The sequence below is a fragment of the Sciurus vulgaris genome (genome assembly GCF_902686455.1).
Source record: "Sciurus vulgaris genome assembly, chromosome: X".
Lineage (NCBI taxonomy): Eukaryota > Metazoa > Chordata > Mammalia > Rodentia > Sciuridae > Sciurus > Sciurus vulgaris.
The window spans coordinates 21,049,364-21,075,596 of NC_136471.1; the positions used below are offsets into that span (position 1 = coordinate 21,049,364).

Genomic DNA, 26,233 nt, shown 5'->3' on the forward strand with positions numbered 1-26,233 from the left:
CTCCAGTTCCATGCCCAGTACATCTCCCCAACACATATGCACAGAGTCTGTCCTCAGTGCTAACAATAAAGAGATGGACTGTGTATATATAATTTCAAATAATTAATACTAAAACTCAGTATTGATTTTTGTATATTTAATCAGCATTGTATTCCTAAGTTAAATCCCAAATGATTGTCATATATAATCCATTTATGTTGTTATATTTGGTTAACTACTGTTCTGTTGAGGACTTTTGCATCTGTATGTATGAGGATATTGGTCTATAGATTTCTTTTCTTGTGATATCTTTGTCTGGTTGGTATCAGGGTAATGCCTGTCCTATAGAATGAACTGGAAGGGCTTCCTCCTATTGATTAGAAGAGTCTGTGAAGGACTGGTGTCAATTCTTTAAACATTTGGTCTAATTTCCTAATTAAGCCATTTGAGTCTGGAGTTTTCTTTGTGAGAAGTTTCTTCATTACTAATTCTATTGCTTTACTTTTTATAGTCCTTGCAGCTTTTTCATTTTTTCTTGAGTCAATTTAAGTATATTGTGCCTAAGAACTTGTCTATTTCACCTAGATTACTCAATTTGTTAACATGTAGTCATTCATAGTTTTCCCTATAAATATTCTTATTTCTAGATCATTTGCAAATTACTTGTCTCTTCTCTTATTTCTGATATTAGTAATTTGATTCTCCTTTTTTTCTTGGTTAATCTACTAAAGTAGCATCAATTTTAAAGTTCCTTCATTCCTCCCGACCCACCACCCACTATGGATCAGCATCCACTTATGAGACAAAACATTTGGTCTTTGGTTTTGGTGATAGACTTATTTCACTTAGCATGATACTCTCTAGTTCCATCCATTTACCTGTAAATGCATAATTTCATTCTTCTTTAAGGCTGAGTAATATTCCGTTGTGTATATGTATCACATTTCCTTTATCCTTTCATCTATTAAAGGGCATCTAGGTTGGTTCCAATAGTTTAGCTATTGTGAATTGAGCTACTATTAACATAGAACAATGTTGTTTGATTCATTCTGTTATTTTTTCCCTTCCCCCCACCCCTCCCACCCCTCTTTTCCCTCTATACAGTACTTCCTTCCTCCATATTTGCCCCCCTCCCTAACCCTAACTCTAACCCTAATACTAACGCTTCCCTCCCCCCCATTATGTGTCATCCTCCACTTATTAGTGATATCATTCGTCCTTTGGCTTTTTGAGATTGGCTTATCTCACTTAGTATGATATTCTCCAATTTCATCCATTTGCCTGCAAATGCCATAATTTTATCATTCTTTATGGCTGAGTAATATTCCATTGCATATATATACCACAGTTTCTTTATCCACTCATCAATTGAAGGGCATCTAGGTTGGTTCCACAGTCTGGCTATTGTGAATTGAGCAGCTATGAACGTTGATGTGGCTGTATATCTGCAGTATGCTGATTTTAAGTCCTTTGGGTATAGGCCAAGGAGTGGGATAGCTGGGTCCAATGGAGGGTCCATTCCAAGATTTCTAAGGAATCTCCACACTGCTTTCCAGAGTGGCTGCACTAATTTGTAGCCCCACCAGCAATGTATGAGTGTACCTTTTTCCCCACATCCTCGCCAACACCTGTTGTTGCTCGTATTCTTGATAATCGCCATTCTAATTGGGGTGAGATGGAATCTTAGGGTGGTTTTGATTTGCATTTCTCTTATTACTAGAGATGTTGAACATTTTTCCATATGTTTGTTGATTGCTTGTAGATCTTCTTCTGTGAAGTGTCTATTCATTTCCTTAGCCCATTTGTCGACTGGATTATTTGAATTCTTGGAGTAGAGTTTTTTGAGTTCTTTATAGATTCTAGAGATTAGTGCTCTATCTGAAGTATGATTGGCAAAGATATTCTCCCATTCTGTAGGCTCTTTCTTCACATTGCTGATAGTTTCCTTTGCTGAGAGAAAGCTTTTTAGTTTGAATCTATCCCAGTTATTGATTCTTGCTTTTATTTCTTGTGCTATGGGAGTCCTGTTAAGGAAGTCTGGTCCTAGGCCGACATGTTGAAGATCTGGACCTACTTTTTCTTCTATAATCTGCAGGGTCTCTGGTCTGATTCCGAGGTCCTTAATCCATTTTGAGTTTAGTTTCGTGCATGGTGAGAGATATGGGTTTAGTTTCATTCTGTTGCATATGGATTTCCAATTCTCCCGGCACCATTTGTTGAAGAGGCTATCTTTTCTCCATTGCATATTTTTGGCACCTTTGTCTAGTATGAGAAAATTGTATTTATTTGGGTTTGTGTCCGTGTCCTCTATTCTGTACCATTGATCTACATTTCTATTTTGGTACCAATACCATGCCGTTTTTGTTACTATTGCTTTGTAGTAGAGTTGAAGATCTGGTATTGCAATACCCCCTGTTTCACTCTTCCTGCTAAGGATTGCTTTAGCTATTCTGGGTTTCTTATTCTTCCAGATGAATTTCATAATTGCTTGCTCTATTTCTGTAAGGTACGTCATTGGGATTTTAATTGGAATTGCATTGAATTTGTATAGCACATTAGGTAGTATGGCCATTTTGACAATATTAATTCTTCCTATCCAAGAACATGGAAGATCTTTCCATCTTCTAAGGTGTTCTTTAATTTCTTTCTTTAGTGTTGTATAGTTCTCATTGTAGAGGTCTTTCACCTCTTTTGTGAGATTGATTCCCAAGTATTTTATTTTTTTCGAGGCTATTGTGAATGGGGTAGTTTTCCTAATTTCTCTTTCTGAAGGTTCATCACTTATGTATAAAAATGCGTTGGATTTATGGGCATTAATCTTGTAACCTGCTACTTTACTGAATTCACTTATGAGTTCTAAGAGTTTTCTGGTGGAATTTCCAGGTTCCTCTAAATATATAATCATGTCATCAGCGAACAGGGATAGTTTGAGTTCTTCTTTTCCAATTCGTATCCCTTTAATTTCTTTGGTTTGTCTAATTGCTCTGGCTTGAGTCTCAAGAATGATGTTGAATAGAAGTGGTGAAAGAGGGCATCCCTGCCTTGTTCCAGTTTTTAGGGGGAATGCTTTCAGTTTTTCACCATTTAGAATGATATTAGCCATGGGCTTAGCATAAATGGCCTTTACAATGTTAAGGAATGTTCCCACTATCCCTATTTTTTCTAGTGTTTTGAGCATGAAGGGGTGCTGTATTTTATCAAATGCTTTTTCTGCATCTATTGAAATAATCATGTGATTCTTGACTTTATTAATATGGTGAATTACGTTTATTGATTTCCTGATGTTGAACCAACCTTGCATCCCTGGGATGAAACCCACTTGATCATGGTGCACTATCTTTTTAATATGTTTTTGAATGCGATTTGCTAAAATTTTGTTGAGAATTTTTGCGTCGATGTTCATTAAGGATATTGGTCTGAAATTTTCTTTCCTTGATGTATCTCTGTCTGGTTTAGGTATCATTGTGATATTGGCTTCATAGAATGAGTTTGGGAGGGTTCCCTCCTCTTCTATTTTATGGAATACTTTGAGAAGTATTGGAATGAGCTCTTCTTTAAAGGTTTTGTAGAACTTGGTTGAGAACCCATCTGGGCCCGGACTTTTCTTTGTTGGTAGGCTTTTGATGACTTCTTCTATTTTAGTACTTGAAATTGGTCTATTTAAATTGTTTATGTCCTCCTCGTTCAGTTTAGGCAATTCATATGTCTCTAGAAACCTGTTGATGTCTTTGAAATTTTCTATTTTTTTGGAGTATAGATTTTCAAAATAGCTTCTAATTATGTTTTGTATTTCAGTCCTGTCTGTTGTGATATTTCCTTGTTCATTCTGAATTTTAGTGATTTGGGTTTTCTCTCGTCTTCTCTTTGTTAGTGTGGCTAAAGGTTTATCAATTTTGTTTATTTTTTCGAAGAACCAACTATTTATTTTGTCAATTTTTTGTATTGTTTCTTTTGTTTCAATTTCATTGATTTCAGCTCTGAGTTTAACTATTTCCTGTCTTCTACTACTTTTGGTGCTGTTCTGTTCTTCTTTTTCTAGGGCTTTGAGCTGTAGTGTTAGGTCATTTATTTGTTGAGTTTTACTTCTTTAATTAAATGCGCTCCATGAAATAAATTTCCCTCTAAGTACTGCTTTCATAGTGTCCCAGAGATTTTGATATGATGTTTCTTTGTTCTCATTTACCTCTAAGAATTTTTTAATTTCCTTCCTAATATCTTCTGTTATCCATTCATCATATAATAGCATATTGTTTAATCTCCAGATGTTGGAATAGTTTCTGTGTTTTACTCTTTCATTTATTTCTAACTTCAATCCATTATGATCTGATAGAATACATGGTAGTGTCTCTATCTTCTTGTATTTGCTAACAGTAGTTTGTGGCATAATATATGGTCTGTTTTAGAGAAGGATCCATGTGCTGCTGAGAAGAAAGTGTATTCGCTCTTGGTTGGATGGTATATTCTATAAATGTCCGTTAAGTCTAAATTATTGATTGTGTTATTGAGATCTATGGTTTCTTTGTTCAATTTTTGTCTGGAAGATCTGTCCAGTGGTGAGAGAGGCGTGTTAAAATCACCTAGTATTATTGTGTTATGGTCTATTTGGTTTCTGAAATTGAGAAGGATTTGTTTGACATACATGGATGAGCCACTGTTTGGGGCATAGATGTTTATGATTGTTATATCTTGCTGATTTATGCTTCCCTTAAGCAGTATGAAATGACCTTCTTTATCCCTTCTGACTAACTTTGGCTTGAAGTCCACATAATCGGAAATGAGGATGGATACTCCAGCTTTTTTGCTGAGTCCATGCGCATGGTATGTTTTTCCCCATCCTTTCACCTTTAGTCTATGGGTATCTTTTTCTATGAGGTGAGTCTCTTGCAGGCAACATATTGTTGGATCTTTCTTTTTAATCCAATCTGCCAGTCTATGTCTTTTAATTGATGAATTCAGGCCATTAACATTCAGGGTTATTATAGAGATATGATTTGGTTTCCCGGCCATTTGGTTCATTTTTTAAATTTTATTTATTTATTTGTTTGACACAACTTGTTTCCTCCTTTATTTGACAATTCCTTTAGGATAATTCCTCCCTTTGCTGATTTGCTTCTTTGTTTTTCATCTCTTCCTCATGGAATACTTTGCTGAGAATGTTCTGTAATGCTGGCTTTCTTTTTGTAAATTCTTTTAGCTTTTGTTTGTCATAGAAGGATTTTATTTCATTGTCAAATTTGAAGGTAAGTTTTGCTGGGTATAAGATTCTTGGTTAGCATCCATTTTCTCTCAGGGCTTGAAAAATGTTGTTCCAGGCCCTTCTAGCTTTTAGGGACTGGATTGAAAAATCTGCTGAAATCCGTATTGGTTTCCCCCTGAATGTAATTTGGTTCTTTTCCCTCGCGGCCTTTAAAATTCTGTCTTTATTTTGTATGTTAGGCATTTTCATTATAATGTGCCTTGGTGTGGGTCTGTTGTAATTTTGTGTATTTGGAGTCCTATAAGCCTCTTGAACTTGATTTTCCATTTCATTCTTCAGATTTGGGAAATTTTCTGATATTATTTCATTGAAATAAATTGTTCATTTCTTTGGTTTGTTTCTCTAGGCCTTCCTCAATCCCAATAATTCTTAAATTTGGCCTTTTCATGATATCCCATAGTTCTTGTAGATTCTGTTCATGATTTCTTACCATCTTCTCTGTTTGTTCAACTTTGTTTTCAAGGTTAAATATTTTGTCTTCAATGTCTGAGGTTCTGTCTTCCAGGTGTTCTATCCTACTGGATATGCTTTCTATGGAGTTCTTAATTTGGTTTATTGTTTCCTTCATGTCAAGGATTTCTGTTTGTTTTTTTTTCAATATCTCTAACTCTTTATTGAAATGATCTTTTGCTTCCTGTATTTGCTCTTTTAATTGTTGATTGGTGCGATCATTCAATGCCTGCATTTGCTCTTTCATCTCTTCATTCAGTGCGTGCATTTGCTCTTTCATCTCATCGTTTGCTTCTCTGATCATTTTAATTATGAACATTCTGAACTCCTTTTGTGTCATTTCTTCTGCCATGCTGTCATTGGGTTTTATTGATGTAACATCTAGATTTGTTTGCAGCATTTTCTTTCCTTGTTTTCTCATATTGTTCAGGTATCAGTGGACCGCTGAGATATTGCAGATTTCCTCTATTGACTTACAATGTCCCTGAAGATTTCTATATATATCCCCCCTTAGCCTTCAGTAGGCTGACATCTTGGAGGAAGTTGATAATGTAGTGCTCCACAAGGAAGCTGCCTCTCTAGGAGTGGTGGCCTTCAGGTGGGGTAAAATCCCTGCTAGTGGGCAGAGGTGCCTCCACTTGTTGACCAATGGTCATCCGAAGGGGACCTAGGCTGCGGGCTGAGGCAAGGCCTGTTTGGGCCTGAGTCTCTGGTTTTACCATCCTTGTGGGGAAACCTCACCCGGCAGGGAAGACTCACCCCGTGGGGAGGTCTCGCTGGTCAGTTCTCTCCTAGAGATTCCCCTCAATTTACAGCTACCGCCTGGGCTGGGCTGCCTTCCTCTGCAAAGTTCCCAGGGGCCCGGCCCTACCTCCTGGGCCTGGGAGCCTCACCCTTCGCAGATGAATCTCCTTAGGCTGCCCCTCCTCAGAGAATCTGCCCACAGGCCTGGAACCTTCGCTCCGCCCTAAGCCTGTCTCTGTGCGGCTCTTCCACCAAGAAGCCTCCTAGATCCTGGGACCCTGCTCTGCTTCTAATCGCCTGGCTATGTGGCCCCTCCTCTGAGAAGCCACCTAGGGCCCTGTACAATCGCTCTGAGACCCTGAGACCCGCCACACGCCTCTTCCTCCAGACAGCCGCCCAGTATTCCGGTGCGGTCACTAGGAGTCCAAGAAACTCACTGCGCGCCTCCTCCTCCCACCAACCACCCGTAGCCCTGGGCAATCAATCACTCCGAGTTGAAGTGATCCTCCCCGTTCCTCCTCCTTCTCCAGATAACCCCCCGGGTGTTCAGGAGCGGTCGCTCTGAGTGGCTCTGAATCCACGTGACCCGCTGCACGCGTCCTCTGGGCAACCGCCCGGAGCTCTGGTGCGGCTACTCGAGACCAAGCGACCCACCGTGCTCCTCCTCCAGGCAGCCCCCTGTGTTCAGGAGCGGTCACTTTAAGTCCAAACAACTCACCACTCGCCTTCTCCTCTGAGCAGCCGCCTGGAGCGCTAATGCAGTCACTGCGAGTCCAAACGACCCCCCGCACTCCTCCTCCTCCTCCTCCTACTCCTCCGGGCAGGTCCCGGGGTTCAGAAGTGGTCTGAGTCCAAACAGCTCGCCACGCAGCCCCTTCTCTGGCAACCGCCTGTACCTCTGGTGCAGTCACTCCGAATCCAAGCGGCCACGCTCCTCCTCCTCCTCCTCAGGGCAGGCCCCGGTGTCCTGAGTCCACACAACTCTCCTCGCCACTCCTCCCCCGGGCAGCCGCCGGAGCCCCAGTGGTTGCTCCGAGTCCCAGCGCTGTGCCGAGCGGCCTCCTCTACGACACTCCCAGTTGTCCGCGTTCACTGCTCCAGCGGGGGGAGGGGCGTCTCGCCGGCAGCTCTACTTCACAAGTTCCCTGCATTCCGGGACCACCGTCCCATCCGGGATGCCTCCCCAACGGGAGAGACTCACCCGGCTGCTTTGAGTTGGTCCCAAGTCTCTCAATATCTCCTCTTTTGAATCCTGAGTCCTGGAGCAACATGAAATGCAGCCACCCTCTAGGCCACCATCTTGAAACCTCCTCTGTATTCTTGATGATTGCCATTCTGACTGGAGTGAGATGAAATCTTAGAGTAGTTTTGATCTGCATTTCTCTAATTGCAGGAGATAATGAACACTTTCTCATATGTTTGTTGATCAATTGTCCAAATAGCATTTTTATATACAAAAAATTTTCCAGAATGTTTTATTTCACTTGTCACCTTTCCTAATTTATACAAGATTAAATGTATTTAAAATGTGCCCAATGAAGCTGGGTGTGGTGGCATGTGCCTATAATCCCAGCATCTCAGGAGGCTGAGGCAGGAGAATTACAAGTTCAAGGCCAGCCTCAGCAACTTAGCCAGACCCTGTCTCAAAAATAAAACATAATAAAGGACTAGGGATTAGCTCAGTGGTAAAATACCCCTGAGTTCAATTCCCAGAACAAAAAAATGTGCCCAAATGATCTGGGTTCTCTAGAAATGATCCAGAAATTCAGAAATCAGGAGGGATGGATGGTAACCTCCAAAAGTGACTGTGTTGAATCAGTGGTGGTCTTGGCGTATTCCATTTCAGTCTTGCTCTTGACAAAGAACAGCTAAGCACTCCTATGGGAGATCAAGGCCTGAAAATCTCTAGTGCCAATTGGTATATATATGATCATGAAAAACCTAGAAATTGAATATACCTGTTTGGCAAGAATGAACACCCTGAGTATCTGGTCTACCTTAGAGTTGCATTGCCTTTACACGTTTTAGCAATTACCACATTTACTGACAAGTGTTGCCTTATATGACTCTGTGCTAGGATCCCAGAGAAATTTGTGATGGATTTGGAAATGTTTTTGTACATGATGAAGAAATTCTCCTGCATTATGAATGGGAATGATTGATTTGGTCCCCAATGTCTGTTTTCCTGCCAATTTATAGAGTGCCTTCTCAGATCAAAGCCTTCTACTAGCTTATTGATGCCAGTTCATTGAGGACTTCTCCTCCAAAGAAAAATGGGCCCTTCACTTCTGATGAGGATAGCATGGTCTTTACACGATGTCCTTCTGAGAATTCTACTTGTCCCTATTAATCTTTATGAATAAACTTCATAGGGTAATGATCTTTGAAAATTTAAGTATTTAAAGTCTTTATGTGATGATGATAATCTCATGCTTAAAAAGATAAAATAATGATCAAATAAACACCAGTGAAATTCCTCACCTATGTAATCTCCAGTCAAGATATTGTAAGATTCTGGACAAAGCAACCCAGAGGATCTACACTGAGATGCTCTTGTGTACATCAGAAACTTTCAACACTCTCTGGGATTCACTCTATAGTACTGCTAAGACAATACTTCTGTCCCTAGAAAGTCAAAACTTCCATTTATTCTTCTACATTTTGAAGGAAATTCTGCCCTTCTGTCTATCCATTACTTGCTTCTGCCCAATGAAAGAATAATAATTAACGTGCTTAGTGATCAGCTAACATCCATTAAACCATATTGAACAAATGGGTGGAATAAAAGTGAACTCAAAACAAAGTTAGTCTTATTCTTTCTATCTTTCTCCCTTTCAGTGTCTCACTCATAGATTAGTAATTGTGTAAGCACGTAAGTAGTTACCTGCTCCCATGTATAAGAACCTGTGTAGGCACACCTGGGGTAGGGCATACAGCATGCCCTCTATATGTAAACTTACTATCTCTCCCAATCTCTTCCCTCCCACATTGCTCTCTCTCTTTGTATTTATCTGACACACTTTCTGTCTTTTTCTCTTGTTTTTTGTGGGGGGTTTACCATGTATAGAACTCAGGGGCACTCAACCACTGAGCCACATCCCCAGCCCTGTTTTGTATTTTATTTAGAGACAGGGTCCCACTGAGTTGCTTAGTGCCTTGCTTTTGCTGAGGCTGGCTTTGAACTTGCGATCCTCCTGCCTCAGCCTTCCAAACCACTGCAATTACAGGTGTGTGCCTCCACATCGGGCTCTCTTTTTCTGTTGCTCTTGCTGTTGGCTATGTGTATAAGTTAGGTCTATAGTCTTTGGAGATGGCTTTGTAAGCCAGTCTGCCAAAGCAGGTCTGAAAATCTTGTTTCACCAAATAAATAAGAAGATGTTATTTTGGTGTCAATATCCAGCCACATTCTGCAATCTAGCTTTTTAAAAAATTTTTTATTCTAATTAGTTATACTTGACACATCATACATAAATAGCGTATAACTTCTCATTCTTCTGGTTGTACATGATGTAGAATCATACCAGTCGTCCAATCTAGCTTTACTAAGAGAAACATATGTTTTGGTGTAATTGGGCACTTGCCTCGTTCGCTATTAAAGCAGATATTCTGATCCCTCATGTGTCTATCAGCTCATTGTATTTGTTTTCTGACTGAAACAGAACCTAGAATGGAAAAGTGAGTCAAAGTTTACAAAAGCTACTAACAATTCATTCCACAATTCTGTGTTGACAGTCCCAGTAAACATCTTACTACAAAGAAGGAAGAAATATATGGATCCTTGAAATAGCCAGTCTTCAAGTTCCTTGATGTTTTTTTTTTATCTCTGCTCAGATTCCCAGTCTTTATCTACTGTGGTTTTGTAAACTCCTCCACAAAAGAATCTAACCTTTTGATGCAGGCTGTGTTTGTCCCAAGAAGACTCTGACTCTAACAACTTCACCCAAGAGCTTTGATTTAGTCAAATAATATACATCTGGTAAACAAATCTGGTGAAAGATATGATCTCATCTGGAAAGTACTAATGAATGATAAAGATAATTCTATACAGCTATATTCCCAAAAAGGAAGACCTATACCCATTAGTTTATGTCACAATATCACCAATGTGGCTTTCTCAAACTGGAGACTAAGGTCACCAAGCCTTTTTTTATTAAAATATTTTTTATTTTTACAGACACATTTTGATTCATTGTACACAAATGGTGTACAACTATTCATTTCTATGGTTGTACACAATGTAGACTCACACCATTCATGTAATCATACATATATATATATAGGGTAATACTGTCTGTTTCATTCTACTACTTTCTGTCCTCCACCCCCTCCCACCCCATTTTCCTCTACACCATCCAAAGTTCCTTTATTCTTCTCTTCCCCCCACCAATCCCTCATCAAGACTTTTAATAGCCCCATATTTTTATTTGAATTTTTGTTTTTATTTCTAGTCAATATATAATTATCTACTTTTTTATATTTTTTAATTCATTCTAATTAGTTATAATGACAGTAGAATGCATTTTGACACATCATAAATAAATGGAGTACAACTTCTCATTTGTGTTTTTGTATATGATGTAGAGTTACACAGGTCATGTAATCATATATGAACATAGGGTAATAATGTCCAATTCATTCTACTATCATTCCTACCCCCTATTGTATCTATTTATGAGATACAATTTGATCTTTTAACATATATACATTATGGAATGATTATATAAAGTTAATTAACATATCCTTTACCTCACATCCTTATTATTTTGCATAGTGAGAATATTTATAATCTATTCCTTAGAAATTTTGAAATATACAGTATATTATTATTAACTATGGTCACTGTGCTCTGCAGTAAATTTTGTAAACTTATTCCTTCTAACAGAAACTTTGTTCATTTTGATCAATATCTCCCCACTATCCTCCCCACACCTTGACCCAGGCTCTTCCAACCACCTTTCTCTCTGTACTTCCATAAATTCACCTTTTGTAGATTTCACATATAAGTGAAATCATACAATATTTGTCTTTTTGTGTCTGGCTTATTTCACTTACTGTAATATTCTCTGGATTCAATCATGTTGTCACAAATGATGGAATTTCCAAAGACTGTAAAGTATTCCATTGTGCATATATACCACATTTTCTTTATCCATTTATTCATTGCTGGACACTCAGGTTGATTCCATGTCTTGGTTATTGTGACTAATGCTGCAGTAAACATAGATGTGCAGATATCTCTTTGACATGCTGATTTTTTATCCTTTGGGTCTCTATTCAGCAAAGGTCTCATGGCTTCTCATTGGGTCACATTTGGTCACATGACAACCCATGAGATAAGCATTATGACCAGGGAGATGATGATTTGCTTGGGTCAAAGAAGGTCTACCCCTAAGAATGGAGGTTAATGTCAACCAAACCAAATAGGTTGAGAGTTGAACAAACTGGGTCATCAAGCAAAAGATGAAGTGATATCGCTGGAAGACTGCAGAATGAATTCTGTGAAGATATATCAGTGTTCACTGTAGTTTCCTTTTTAATCACAACTCAAGCTCTCTCTTGGACTAAACTTCTCATTTTCAGTCCTGGATAAATACATTTGAATTTATGACCTCAGCTACGTCCTGATATTTGTATAGACTTTATGCTTGAAGCATTGCCTATAACTGTATAGACAGTATGCCCTGCTCAGTGCCCAAGATATTAAGCAAATATGGAGAAAATACCTGGTAGAAGAATTTTTCTGCTATTTTATATTTAATAGATATGCAAAATACATTTAGCTTGGCTCAAAGTAAGGGTTGATTGGCTATGCAGAGTTAGTTCTCACTCTAGCAGGGTGTCATCTAGTTCTCTGGCCATAGATGTGTTTTGGGATTAAGAGTTAAAGTAAGGAATTGCATATATGGGTTAGCATTGGATCCTAAAAACGAAGAGTATGAGCCAACTTAAAAGCCTTCCAAGAGAGCAGAGACTAAAAAAACTCAAGTCTGTAATCACAGTTAAGAGACAAAATGGTACCTCCAGATTTTTAATGCTACCTTATGTTCTGTGAATAATTCCTGACTGCATCTATGTCAGCCACACACTATTTCCATGATAAACATGCACTCCAGCCAAATATTTTGCTCAGGGATTCTCATCCACAAATTGATGGCTCACAGAGTTGTGTTGGAAGAATCCATCTCTACTCAGTAGATGCAGATTAGGTTAGAGTGGGCCAAGATGGTGAAAGAGTTGAAGAGCATCTAAAGATATTGAAATGCCTTAATTGCTTCTGGAGTCCAAGAGATTATAGCTATGTCTTACTTATTTGGTTAGGTGGTTGGGTGGGTGGTCAGATAAATTAGTGCAATAAATCAGTAACTACTGTTTATTATTAATAATTATGTGATAGGCACTATATTATTTTGCATGCAAAGTCCAATTTAATTTTTTTCTTCCTTTCTTTTCTATGTAGTGCTGGGAATTGACTCAGGGCCTTATATATTCTGAGCTCTAGCACTGAGATATGCCTCCAGCCCCCTGTTTCATTTTCATAGCAACCCTAAGGGGTAGTTATTATTACTATCTCCTGGCCTGATAAGAGACAGAGATGGGACAAAATTAAGGAAGAATGATTCTGAGTTAGAGCAGAGGCCAGAAAGGGTGGAATCACTGTCCCAGAGTGTACAGAAGACAGAGTACCACTGGAATAATTTAATACATCTGGGAAATTGAGATGGGCTGAGTGTGTTTTGTGTGTGAGAAGTTTGGGAAGCCAGAGGAGGAATATACTGGGGTGAATAATGTTTCCCCAAATTTATGTCCACCTGGAAACTGTGAAATACAGTTTTTGAAGTTTTTATTTAGAAATACAGTCTTTGCAGATGTCATCAAATGAAGATGAGGCCATACTGGATTAGGGCAGGCTCTAAGTCCAATGCAACTAGTTTCCTTCTATATAAAGAGGGAAATTTGGATACAGAGATAGAGATGCACAGGGATAATGACCAAGGGAAGATGGAGGCAGAGTTTGGAGTGATTTTTCTATAAGGCGATGGACATCAAGTATTGCTGACAACCACCAGAATTTAGAAGAGGAAACAGTGGATTCTTTCCAAAACCTTTGAAGGGAGGGTGGCCCTGTCAACACTTTGATTTTTTTACTTCTAGGCTCAGAACTGTAAGATAATAAATTTCTGTTGTTTGCAGCTACTCAGTTTGTGTTACTTTGTTATGGTAGTCTAGGAATCTAATAAGAAAAGCATGTATCCACATTACCAGGTAGGGTTCTGGGGAGAGAGAAAATGTGTTTGTGGTTTATCTAGGCAGAACAGACCTTTGACACTCTGACACTCTCCCAGAGTTCTTTGTGCATGGTAGTAGTAGAATGATTTTCTTTAACAAGGGAATAGCATAGGACTTGGGGAAGCATTGCATGCCTAAAAAGTTATAAGGTCCAGATAGCACCATAGTTTTCTATTCTTGATCATGGGAACAACCAAATTTTCCTCTCAGGCACTGGAAAGGAAAAAAAAAAAAAAAACAGTGACATTTGCCAAATTTAGAGAGATTTTAAAGTAGGCAGATGCTCAATTCAACAAAACTTGAATGACACTGAGCAAAGGACCACATGCAATAATCAGCATGCCAGTGATGCCAGATAATACTGAAGATGAGATTCTAACTGTACCTTCTACCCTAATGCCTTTGCACCTCATGTACCACTCCAAAATTAAATATGACCTTTTAAGCAAGGTGGAGGGCACTCCAAATTCATTCAGGCTTTTTCCCTATGTGGGGATATCCTGAAGGAAGAGTGCAGTGTGCATCAGAGCTTATATGGATGGAATGTTCATAAGATCCCACATTCATTCATATTAGTTATAGTTCTTGGTATACACAGTTGACCTAGAAGGTCAAACAAAGATATCATATTATAAAAACTCCAGTTCATTGTTTCTGATTATTCATACAGAATATACATGAGTGGGATATGATTCAGCTCAAGAAAGGAAGGCTTTAAGAAGCTGGGGGCCATATACAGAAAATGAGGAGGTGGAAGTAGAAGGTGATAGGTTTTGCAATCTTCTTGACTTGAAATGAGTCTGGGGTTGTATGTGAGTTTCCCACAGGGTTAAGTAAAATGGGTGTGACATAACAACCAGATTGGGTCTCTTTCTTTATGGAGAGATGAGATAGAATAACCTTTGATTCAATTGAAGGTCCTCCTGTAGATCATGTCGTTCCTCCAATATAGATTGTGTGTGATGTCAAAGTGGTGCTGGCTGGGATAGAAAATACAGCAGTGAAACTCATAATGACTCTAAAAGAGGGAACTTCTTGTGGCAAGTGCAGGCAAATTTTTATGGCCTTTAAGTACTATAATTAGTTCACATATTTCCTTGGGGCATTTGTTTGAGGATTTAACATCATGGACATGTAGATCTGAATTTGGAGAGCCTTAAAAGTGTACACTTCAAGTCCGGATAATTTCATGTGATTCACTCTATTGCAACATCTGATCCAGGAATAAATAGCCTAGGTATCAAAGGAATTATAAGACCTAATGAATATATAGTGGCAGGACAAAGCAATCCAGGTAAGAGTGTTACAGTAAGATCAGGAAGTAGCAGAATACAAGTCTAGAAAAGAAGAATTTACTGTTTTGGGGGGAATTTTCTATGCACTGAAACATTAAAAAATGTCTTAACCTGATTCCAAACTTAAGATCACAAAAATGGTACAAAAATTCTTCAGCTTCCGGGCTGGGGATATAGCTCAATTGGTAGAGTGCTTGCTTCACAAGCACAAGGCCCTGGGTTCAATACTCAGCACCGCAGGGGGGAAAAATTCTTCAGCTTCCCCAAATGTTAATATTTTTCCATATTTGCTTTATCCATCTCCTTCCCAATTCCCTTCCTCTTTCTTTCTACTTCCCTCTCCTTTCTCCCACCACATACATACATATTAATGATTTGAGAGTAAGTTGGAAACATTATGTCCTTGAAAGATAAATTCTTTAATGTATACTTCCTAAAATTAAAGACATTCTCATACACCTACAATACAATTATCAAATTGAAGAAACTAACCTTAATGCAAATTTTTAGCTAATCTTTTGGCTTTATGCAAAGTCCACCAGTTGTCCTAGTGATGTACTTTTGTAAAAAGAAAGAAAATTACAGATCTAAGAGGCATGTAGTTGCCACATCCCTATAGTGAACTTTATTTGTGAATTCAAATTTCATGTTCTGGCAAAGCTCCTGGAGCTGGTCCTAATATTTACTTGAATAGATTTTTGAAGACTGGCTATGCTGATGGGCTACCAACGTAGCAATGCCTGAACTTTCTTGGTATATAGTTGAGAAAGAAAGCTCAGGGGGCTATAATGGATTTATAATTTAAGACCTGAAAGCCCCAAAGCAACTATTCCAGACGTGCCAGAGGCCACCTCTTTAATAAGAGGATGCACTAGTATTAGAAACATAAGTAACTTTGACCTCAATAATGGTATTTATCTGTAGGCTACAGCTGATGGTGTGAGATTCTGCCATGGAAGTGGGTTCTATGATATCAATGTGGATGATGAGATTCTGAAATTACAGAGGACAGATGGCAACTGTGAGCCACCAACCATTATAAACGTAATAGGTAGCAAGGGTGAAATGGTAATTGCTATGCTTTGATTTACAGAAATCTACCACAATTTAATAGGTCATGGTGTTCCTAGATGGGGAGCAAACTAGGCTATTTTTCAATTGTTTATAATAAAATTAAAAATATAAAGTTGAAGATCATAAGATTGATGTCAAATACTTCCTCATACAATTCCCAGATAGATCTAAATTGCTTCTAGATCTATTGATTGGAAATAATTCTGGGTCACTTCAAGTTGAAACACTGAATAACCCTTTGGAATTTCTGCTCTCAGTCATTTTCTGAAAGAGTTTTACACTGGGGAAAGGAGATATTCAGATTCTAGGACTATTCTAGAGAATGGGGTGTGAACTGATATTGATCATAGAGAACTCTAAAACACCGTCATGCTTCTCTGATTAGAATGGAGGTTTTAAGAGGCAGACAAGAAATATAGTTTTGGCCCAAGCCCAACTTGTAGTAGGTCAAATGGGTCCACACACCCATTTATCTTTTTCTCTGGTTTCTGAGTACATTAATCTGCACTCGTGGATGCCAAGAATGAGATAGCTTTCCCACTGTTTCTTTGACCTATGAGTTAAGAATCATTATAGTAGGAAGAACCAAATCGAAGTCTCTTAACCGTCTGACAGAAATTAAAATCAGAAAAAAATCACATTCATAGAAACACAACAAAAATTACTATCACCATCAAAAGATGTGGTCTCTTCTCTCAATTTTCTCATCTGATCTCTGTAAACCCAGGTGGTTGATAACTGATAAGGGAGTACTGTAAACTCAACCACATGGAAACCCTTATTGTGGTTGCCCTGCTGGATATAGTTTCTTTCCAAAAGCAAATCCACTTAGTCTTTTGCACTTATTATGCAACTATCATTTGAAAGAATGCTCTCATCTTTATGCATATTAGCAGGGAGAGTTGAAAGCAATTCACATTTACATGGCAAATACAGTGTCTTGTAAACACTCACTTGCCTCAGGGCTGAGTTAACTCTAATGCAATATGGTCCATAGGAACCTTGAAAACCTGCTAAGCTGAAGGTGGCAATATCCCGAGAATCTTGAATGAGGTTCTTGGTACCAAAAGTCTGAGACAAACACCATAAACATTCATGATCCTGTCATATTAGTGAAGTTATAAGGAGGGTCTGAAACCTGCTGGACATTTTCCCAAGTAAAGAACAAATTGTTGGACTGGAGATGTGGCTCAGTGGTTAAATGCCCCTATGTTCAATCTCTGGTACCAAAAAAAAAAAAAAAAAAAAAAAAAGAAGGAAAGAAAGAACAAATTGTTGTACCTCGTACCTTCTACCACCAAACAGGCATTCTGACCCCAGTAGAAGAGTAATAATACAGACCTGTAGGGCTATGGAGTAAGACCATGCCATCCATAGCAGAAAGATGCTCTCTATTTGAAAATCATCTTCCAATTACACCACTGGGTCATAAGTAAGACTGGACAGAAGATACTTTGCAAACTAGATGCCCAACATGATATGGGTATTAGCAGATCTGCCATGTCATTAGTTTGAGTAGACACAGTAGTGATCTACTTTACCCCCTATGCAATGAAGAAATATATTTGGACCTGCCTCAAATGGGTCCAGAAGGTATAAATCAACTGCATGAATAGATGACCCAGTTGCCCATGTCACATAAGTTTGTTGCATCATTGCCTCTTCTTCAGCTCTCATCAAGTAATGATGAACATGAAATTCAGGAGAGAGAGCCCAGAACTACCAATCAGAATTAGAGTTTTCTGGGTGTGCTGGTGATTGAACCCAAGGCCTTGTGCCTTGCACGTGCCAAATATTATGCATTCTACCACTGAGCTACACACCCAACTCCCAGAAATAGATGAAGTTTGTACCCTGCCTAAGAACATCATGCTGAAGGGAAAGCTATTTATATCATAAACATCTTAACCTTTTGGATTTTTTCTTACTTTTATTGTAAAGTTACTGATTCCAAAGACAGGTAATTTTTGTATATGTATTACAGTAATTGTTTGCCTATTGTGAATAATGCTCTTGTTCTAACAAAATCAGCATCTATAGAAATAATTTTTCTGTAGTTGGAAGCAAAGTATCTTTTTCTGATATGCTGGATATATATTGGTATTTTGACAGGTACAGTTGAGAGTCAAGTTTGATGATTGAAAGGACTTGTTTATCTAATAAGTTCTTAAAATAACCACTGTTTCTAAACTAGGAACTTGTAAAGTATGGAAAACTAGAATTCAAATCAAATGTATAATTTCAAATAATATACACTCAAATTTATTTTATCAGTAAAAACTTGTAGGATGTTTTAAGTAAAATAAAGTCCCTTTTTCTCAACAAACAAAACTATCAGCAATGCGAAGAGAGAGCCTACAGAGTGGGAGAAAATATTTGCCACCCATACCTCAGATAGAGCACTAATCTCCAGAATGTATAAAGAACTCAAAAAACTCTACACCAAGAATATAAATAACCCAATCAACAAATGGGCTAAGGATATGAACAGACGCTTCACAGAAGATCTACAAGCAATCAACAGATATGTGAAAAAATGTTCAACATCTCTAGTAATAAGAGAAATGCAAATCAAAACTACCCTAAGATTCCATCTCACCCCAATTAGAATGGTGATTATCAAGAACACAAGCAACAATAGGTGTTGGCAAGGAGGTAGGGAAAAAGATACACTCATACATTTCTGGTGGGGCTGCAAATTAGTGCAGCCACTCTTAAGCAGTGGGGAGATTCCTTAGAAAACTTGGAATGGAACCACCATTTGACCCATATATCCCACTCCTTAGCCTATACCCAAAGGACTTAAAATCAGTATACTACAGTGATGCAGCTACATCAATGTTCATAGCTGCTCAATTCACAATAGGTAGATTGTGGAACCAACCTAGATGCCCTTCAATAGATGAATGGATAAAGAAACTGTGGTATATATACACAATGGAATATTACTCAGCCATAAAGAAGAATAAAATTATGGCATTTGCAGGCAAATGGATGAAGTTGGAGAATATCATGCTAAGTGAGATAAGCCAATCCCAAAAAACAAAGGCTGAATGATCTCTCTGTTAAGCGGATGATGATACATAATGGGCGGTGGGAGGGAGGCAAGAATGGAGGAAGGATGGATTGTATAGAGGAAAAAGAGGGGTGGTAGGGGTGGGGGAAGGAAAAATAACAGAATGAGACAAATATCATTACCCTATGTACATGTATGATTACACAAATGGTATGACTCTACTTCATGTACAACCAGAGAAACAAGTTGTACCCCATTTGTTTACAATGAATCAAAATAAACAAATTATAAAAAATAAAGTCCAAATGCAAATAGTTTACATGAAGTCTACCTCAAAACCTAGATGGGATACTTATGGAATATGGAAAGCCCATGGACCTGTGTGTGGCAGGCAAGCAGAGAGATGTCAAAGGAGCATTAAACTGAAGAGATAAACCATGAAAGGAGCCGAAAAGAGTAAAAGGGATTGTTGGATTGGTACCACAACAAATAGACATAGGAACTAATTAAACCATTTCAAGGATGGCTGTATGTGGCATATATATCCTATGCACATGGCACACATCACTAATCAATCATTGCATCCTATCCCCTGAGCTCAGACAGAGCCTCTTAATTCTTTTCAACATAACACTTCAGATAGCTACTCTAGCAATTGATCAGAATTAGCAAATGAGATTAACCTGTTTGTCATCTTTCATCTATGCAAACCAAATCAGATTATCACTCATACTAAAAGACTAATCAATAAGAAGAATACTAGCCAAAATCTAGGATGTAGGAGGGGAGGAAAAAGAGGGGGTTGTGGGGATGGGGACTGAACTCAAATCCCATGCGTGTATGGTTTTGTCAAAATGAACCTAACTTCCATGTATAAGTATAATGCTCTAATGAAAAACATTAATAGACAACAACACCAACAACAAAAATCTTGGATGTAGGAAAGTTACCCAGTCACCTAACTGAAGTAGTACAGCAGAATAAGGGCCAGAGAGCCCTGTGGATATAGCTCAGTGTTAGAGTGCCTGTTTAGCAAGTACAAGATCCTTAATTTGATCCCCAGCACACCCTGACAAAAACCATGGGACAAAGAAGGATTGGTTTCAAGTCGGCTAAAGAAAAGGACTAGCAAAAATAGAAGTTTAAATATTAATTTGGACAGCTTTTCCTTTAGCTCCCAAAATATCGAAGCTGATTTATGTCCACCATTTAACCCATGGTGGGTTAGTGCTATGTGTTACTGTAAGAATCTTTGAACTATACAGGTAACACGCAATAATGAGAAGGGACCTGAAGGTGATGGGCTTCTGTTCAGTGTGATTTCATTGGGAACAGCTAAACAAACCCAGTAATCTCCATTTGAGTAGTGTCTTGAGCAGAAATCGTCACATAAAAGGAAAAATATGAGCCTTGAATCAACATATTTTTTATCATCCATCAAGAGAAGATGACTATCCGTTAGGTAGTATTCTTCAGAGTTTTTTTGTTCATCGAAGATTGGTCTTAAAATAACATGAACCATAGGTGAAGTCATGGGAAGTCTCTGGAGGAGAGTTACAAATTACCTTATAAAATGATATTATATTGTTCAGGTGAGGTTAAGTGTGATGGTAGGGGGGACAGTTCTTCGTGAGAGTAGCCAAATAGGAGAAAAATAAGCTTCATGTACACTCATAAATTCTATAGAACTTTCTGAGGTACCTGGTGTAGTGGCACATACCTGTAATGGCAGCCACTTGTGAGGCTGAGGCAGGATGATGGCAAGTTCAAGGCCAGCCTCAACTTAGTGAGACCCTGTCTCTAAATAAAAAATGAAAAAGAAGGACTGGGGTGTAGCTCAGTGGTGAAATGCCCCTGGATTCAATTTGTAGGACTGTAAAGAAAAAAATGAAAAAGAAAAAGATTTCTTTTTTTTTTTTTTTTTTTTTTCTGGGACGGTTTATTGAGGGAACGGGGCTCAGTCCTTCTTGGCAGCTGCCTTCCTCATGGCGGCCAGGACGTTGCTCAGCTCCTCTCGCTTCCTCTTGGCCCGGATGTGTGTCCCGACCCTCTTCTTGATGAACTTGAGAGCCCGTTTGTCCTTGGAGACCTTGAGCAGCTCCATGGCGCGACGCTCGTAGGGGGCAAAGCCTCACACCTCCCGGATCATGTCCCGCACGAACTTGGTGTGCTTGGTGAGGCGCCCGCGGCGGCGGCTGTGCCTCAGCTTGCTCACGTTCTTGGTCACCTTGTGGCCCTTGTTGAGGCCCATGGCCATGGGGTAGCGCAGAGCCATGGCTGCAGATAGGCAATGGCTGCTGGGGCGGAAGGGCCGGCGCCACACGAGAAAAAGATTTCTGAGGTGATGGAAATGTTCTACATCTATACTGTCCAATATGACACACACTAGCCACATGTGGCTATTGAGTACTTGGATTGTGGTTAGTGTGACTGAGGAGCTGAAGTTTAAATTTCACTTCATATTAATTTAAATTTATGTAATTATCTGTGCCTATTGCCTATCATTTTGGATAACACAGCTTTCTTGAGTGTCATATCCTGAGTCATCTTCACTTTGGTCTCCTTTATCTGCTTTACTTTAAAAAATTTTTTAACATTGTTTTTAGTTGTAGATGGATACAACACCTTTAATTAATTAATTTATTTTTATGTGGTGCTGATGATTGAACCCAGTGCCTCACATATGCTAGGCAAGCACTCTACCACTGAGCCACAACCCCAGCCCCTATCTGCTTTTCTTAAAAGAGTATTTAGTAAGATCTCTGGAATCATTAAGATTCTGGCAAATGAATTTTAAAAGTCATTGATGTATAAAAATACATAGTGCTGTGTAATTATTTTGATCATTTAACTCAGCTTTTCCATGTTTTCAAAATGGTTGCCATCTAACCACTATCGCCCACAAGACCATTTGTAAATTTATGTTTAATTTCTTTATTCTGACTTTTCACCTAACCTACTCCTCAAAGAATGGTAGAATTTTTGCATGGCCAAGATATTCTAGTAGTTATAGGCTCTGCTTACCTTCCCCTCAAACCTAGCACACCATGACCTGTCTTGTCTACAGAGACAGATATCTCCAACAAGGAAGTGTTAGAAATCTTTTTGAAAAAGAATCTCTAGAGACTTTGGCCTATGTGTGTATATCTTAAAGAAGCTGTTTCCAGCTGTACTCAACCACCCTGTATAGGAATGGGAATTGTTGGTTCTAACGATTGGGGAGTCATGTCCAGGAGGATCAGCACTGGTGACCATGAAATCAGAAGACAGCAGCCTGGAAAACTTCCAGAAGTTCAGCCAGTGCCAGATGTGATAGACCCTGTGTTTGGGAACTCCACAGCTGCTTTTATTCTGTTCAGCATGTTTTCCCTTCCCTTTGGTAGACCACCAGCTGTCCTATGTGCCTCAACTCAAGTTACAACAGCAAGGTTCACTTTAGCTCCGGGAAACTGATCCCTCTTAACAACTCCACAGCAAATTCCTGAAGAGATGACCTCAATTACAAACTGTCTCTGTTAAAGTAGACTTATTGGACCTACTTAGAACAAAACTGTAAATGGAGTAACTTGAGGAGGGACTTTCTCATAGCTGATTTTGGGGACTCTGGTTCACAGAATGTAACTAGAGGCACAGCCACCTACCCAGGGTTATTTGGAGGGCAGTCCCTGCAGGCAGCGAAGTGGCAGGTGTGATCTCAGTGACAGCTGCCTCTAAAATACACAGTGCCCACAAATCTATATGCATGCTATGCAGAAATTAGCTGAATGCTTCTCTTTGTTCTCTGCAAAAATCTTACAATTTTCCCATGTTATCCAGGACATCTTCTTCCACATTAATAATTGGAAGTCAGTAAAACAGTCTCTCAGAGACTGCTTAGTTCCTAGTTCTTCACTCATTGCTAGTGCACCGTCTCAAACATATTATATGTACCCATTATGTACATAGTATAATTTGAGCGGCCTTACTGCTAAGGTTTTGCCTATGGGAGAGTCAGTTTAGAGGTGGAAGTTGAGGGACATTGCTACTAGGGCATGAAGCATAAGTGGGATTGGTGGAATGGGAGAGACATTTTATCTACAGATCCATAGGAAGTAGCCATCCTCCAATGCATAAAGTGTGGTTTGTGCACATTCCAGAAGCACCTATGTTAAAACTGGAACACCACTGAGAAGATTAACATGCCCCCTGTATCCAAAGTACAAAGTGATTTGGGTACAAGTTCTACCATGTTGGGGGTTTAGGTTAACAGAATATAGCATGTTCTTGCTATATAAGAATGTGATGTGTGTTCATATAATGTTTAGAAAGATATGAAATGCATTTGTGCATACAACATGGCAACAATTAAACGCGTGTTCTGACCAGTGATCTCTATGTAGTGTGGTTTTCATAGGGTCTGTTGTGAGAGACAGTGTTTGCCATTGGTATAAACCTAGAGAAAGCTGGCTCAGTAGTGGGACTAGCAGCAGGGAGAATCCTCTATATCATGTACTTCAGTGTTTTCATGTGATGCCTATGGAAGTAAGACAGCTCCTGCACTCGAGGACATTGTACAGAGCATACACATAATGAAACCATAATGCGACAACTCTTAGTTTACATTAAATAGGGAGTGGAGGTATTCAGAAAGCCATAGTTGCCCCTTGGATTTAGTTCAGAAGCATTTATGCATTGATCTGGGGACCTAAAACACTATTTTATTTGGCAATATTTGGAGTCACTTGTCTACAGTGACAGTTGAGGGCCTGCCTGGCATGACTTCAGTGAAAAATGTGGAATCAAGCAGTATCACCACCAAGTCAGTCCTGGAGAGGGCAGCAGAGTGTGGCACAAGCATTACATAGGAATGGAAATGCAGCTGGCTACCTTTTATTGAGCACTAACTCCGTCCTCCATTTAATCTGCTTTTGATTTGCATTTCATTCAATTTGCTTACCCTTCATCTTTAGAGATCAGCACACTCCCAACAATCCAACCAACTACCTTCTCTGATTCTCTGTACTGGAGCTACTGAAAGCTTCTTAAGAAAAATATTAAAAACCTGTTGATTAGTGTCCAAATTCTACTGAATCTTCTTCACACTTACTAGTAATTGTTCTCTTATCACCTTTGGCCACTGGTTCTCCTGAATCAGCAACCTCAGCATCATCTGAGAACTTGTTGGAAATACAAATTCTTGGACCAGCCTCAGCAACTTAGTGAGACCCTATCTCAAAATAAAAAATAAAAAGGGTTGGGGATGTAGCTCAGTGACAAAGGGTCCCTGAGTTTAATCCCTGGTACTAAAAAATAGAACAATATCTGCTAAAGAAAAGACTGGATTAATTAATGTTGGAGAAGGAGGGATCAGACAGAGCAGGTACCCAAAATGCTGTCAGAAGCCTTTGGGAGTTATTTGGCCAAGACAACAATGAAAAAGATTAGGCAAGTTACATAATATATGTAGCATCTCATGGAGAAAAGGGAGAAAAAGAATCACAATCTTGGCCATGACTCTCAGCAAAAGCATAAATGCCGAATTCATAAATATGCATGAAAATTGGGATTAAAAATGGCCAGAAGTGTTGCTAAAGTACAGCATGGAAGAGAAGGCAAAGAAACAAAAGGGGAAGAAGAATAATTTCAGTTTATCTTTTTTATGAAACTTGATGTGAGGGAAATTTAATATTTGTAGAAACAATGTTGAGAAAACATGTGTTAATATGTATGATATGCAAAACACTTTAAAATAAGAAATTATAAATACAAAGAAGAATAATATATACAATAGTATTTCTGAAATGATAAAGTATTTTCCATACCAAAGATCATTTTTATCATGAGATGGAATCGCCTCAACATGGGATTTGAGGGTCTGTTGCACATTAGTTCAAAGAAGGTATATGCCTATAAAATGAAATCTGAGGAGGAATTCCTGGATTATGGTTGCATACTCTCTATCTTGTGTATTAATTCCATTCATCTTATGTGACAAGCACCAAGAAGATTTAGGTCACACACACACACAAATGTCATTTATACCCTGAAGAAGAACCTCTCCCAGTGTGCTGCTCTGTGGTTCTATCCAGCACTGCTTTCTTGTATGCTCCATTTTGGGCACACTTGTGGCTTTAAAGCCTAAGTGGTTCCAGAGCATTTATATTCTGCCATTAATCAAGATAAATGCTGAAGAGCACTTGATTCCATTTTGGTCATGACTTCATAGGGTTCGTAGCAATGTGTTAGTCTACTGTACGTTTGTACAATTGCTTGGAAAGGGCTCTCTGCTCTTCATTTTAGGACCTCAGGAGGGAAGAAAGGCTGATAAAATTGCATAGCCTGTTAGATCCTGAGGAAGGCAGGTACTTAACTAGGTACATTATATCAATATATTTCTGGTCAATTGTCAAACCTATAATTAGTCTCAGTACTCTCATAAATTACATAAATTGTGTGATTGACTAAAACTTTGATGGAAAGAGGTATTGGTTTAATTTTGCATATATGCTGTATCTCCTCACAAAGTAATTTTTGCCAATTTTTCAAGCAAATTGACTGACTGATTCATACATTGCTTTTTGCAAACTTAAAATCAAACAACCGGTTATGATGTCAAGTGACTGGCTTGAATTTCTTTTGCTTTTCAACCGGGTTTTCCAGCTGTCACTTTAGGTACAACCCAGTAATATGGTAACCTCAAATATCTGTATGTTCCTAAAACAACTGTTCAATTCATTGAAAAAAACTAGTAAACATGGAATGAAATAAATCCAATGTCCAGTAGATTTACTAAAATCTCAGTCTTTGCTCAATTGTTCTGTCATCTGTCTTCAGCTGACGGTGGCTTAATCTGTGCAGATCCTCCATCTCCATATAGATCCGAACAAAATCTGTTTAATCAAAATGATTTCACAAATCTGATGTTTACCAGAAATTCTGAGGTGGGATGATACAAGTGTATGGATGCATATTCCCAGACGCCCCTAGGGAAAAATAGAACAAACCCAATTAGGGTCATATGATAGCTAGACAATAAAGCAGATGAACCAGTGAAGACTCTTTCAGCTTTAGAATTTTCTTATTTAGACATAGTATCAAATCCCCATAAATTGTGGAAAATAAAATGTGGTATACCCATACAATGGAATATTA

At 38.7% G+C, this 26,233-nt stretch overlaps 1 pseudogene across 1 annotated transcript; it reads right to left on the reverse strand.

Moving 5' to 3' along the window:
* Window positions 1-21,005: 21,005 nt before the first annotated feature.
* Window positions 21,006-21,420, reverse strand: LOC306651348 (large ribosomal subunit protein eL36-like; annotated as a pseudogene). The gene has a single exon. The product of its transcript is annotated as a large ribosomal subunit protein eL36-like (transcript).
* Between the last annotated feature and the right edge of the window lie 4,813 nt (window positions 21,421-26,233).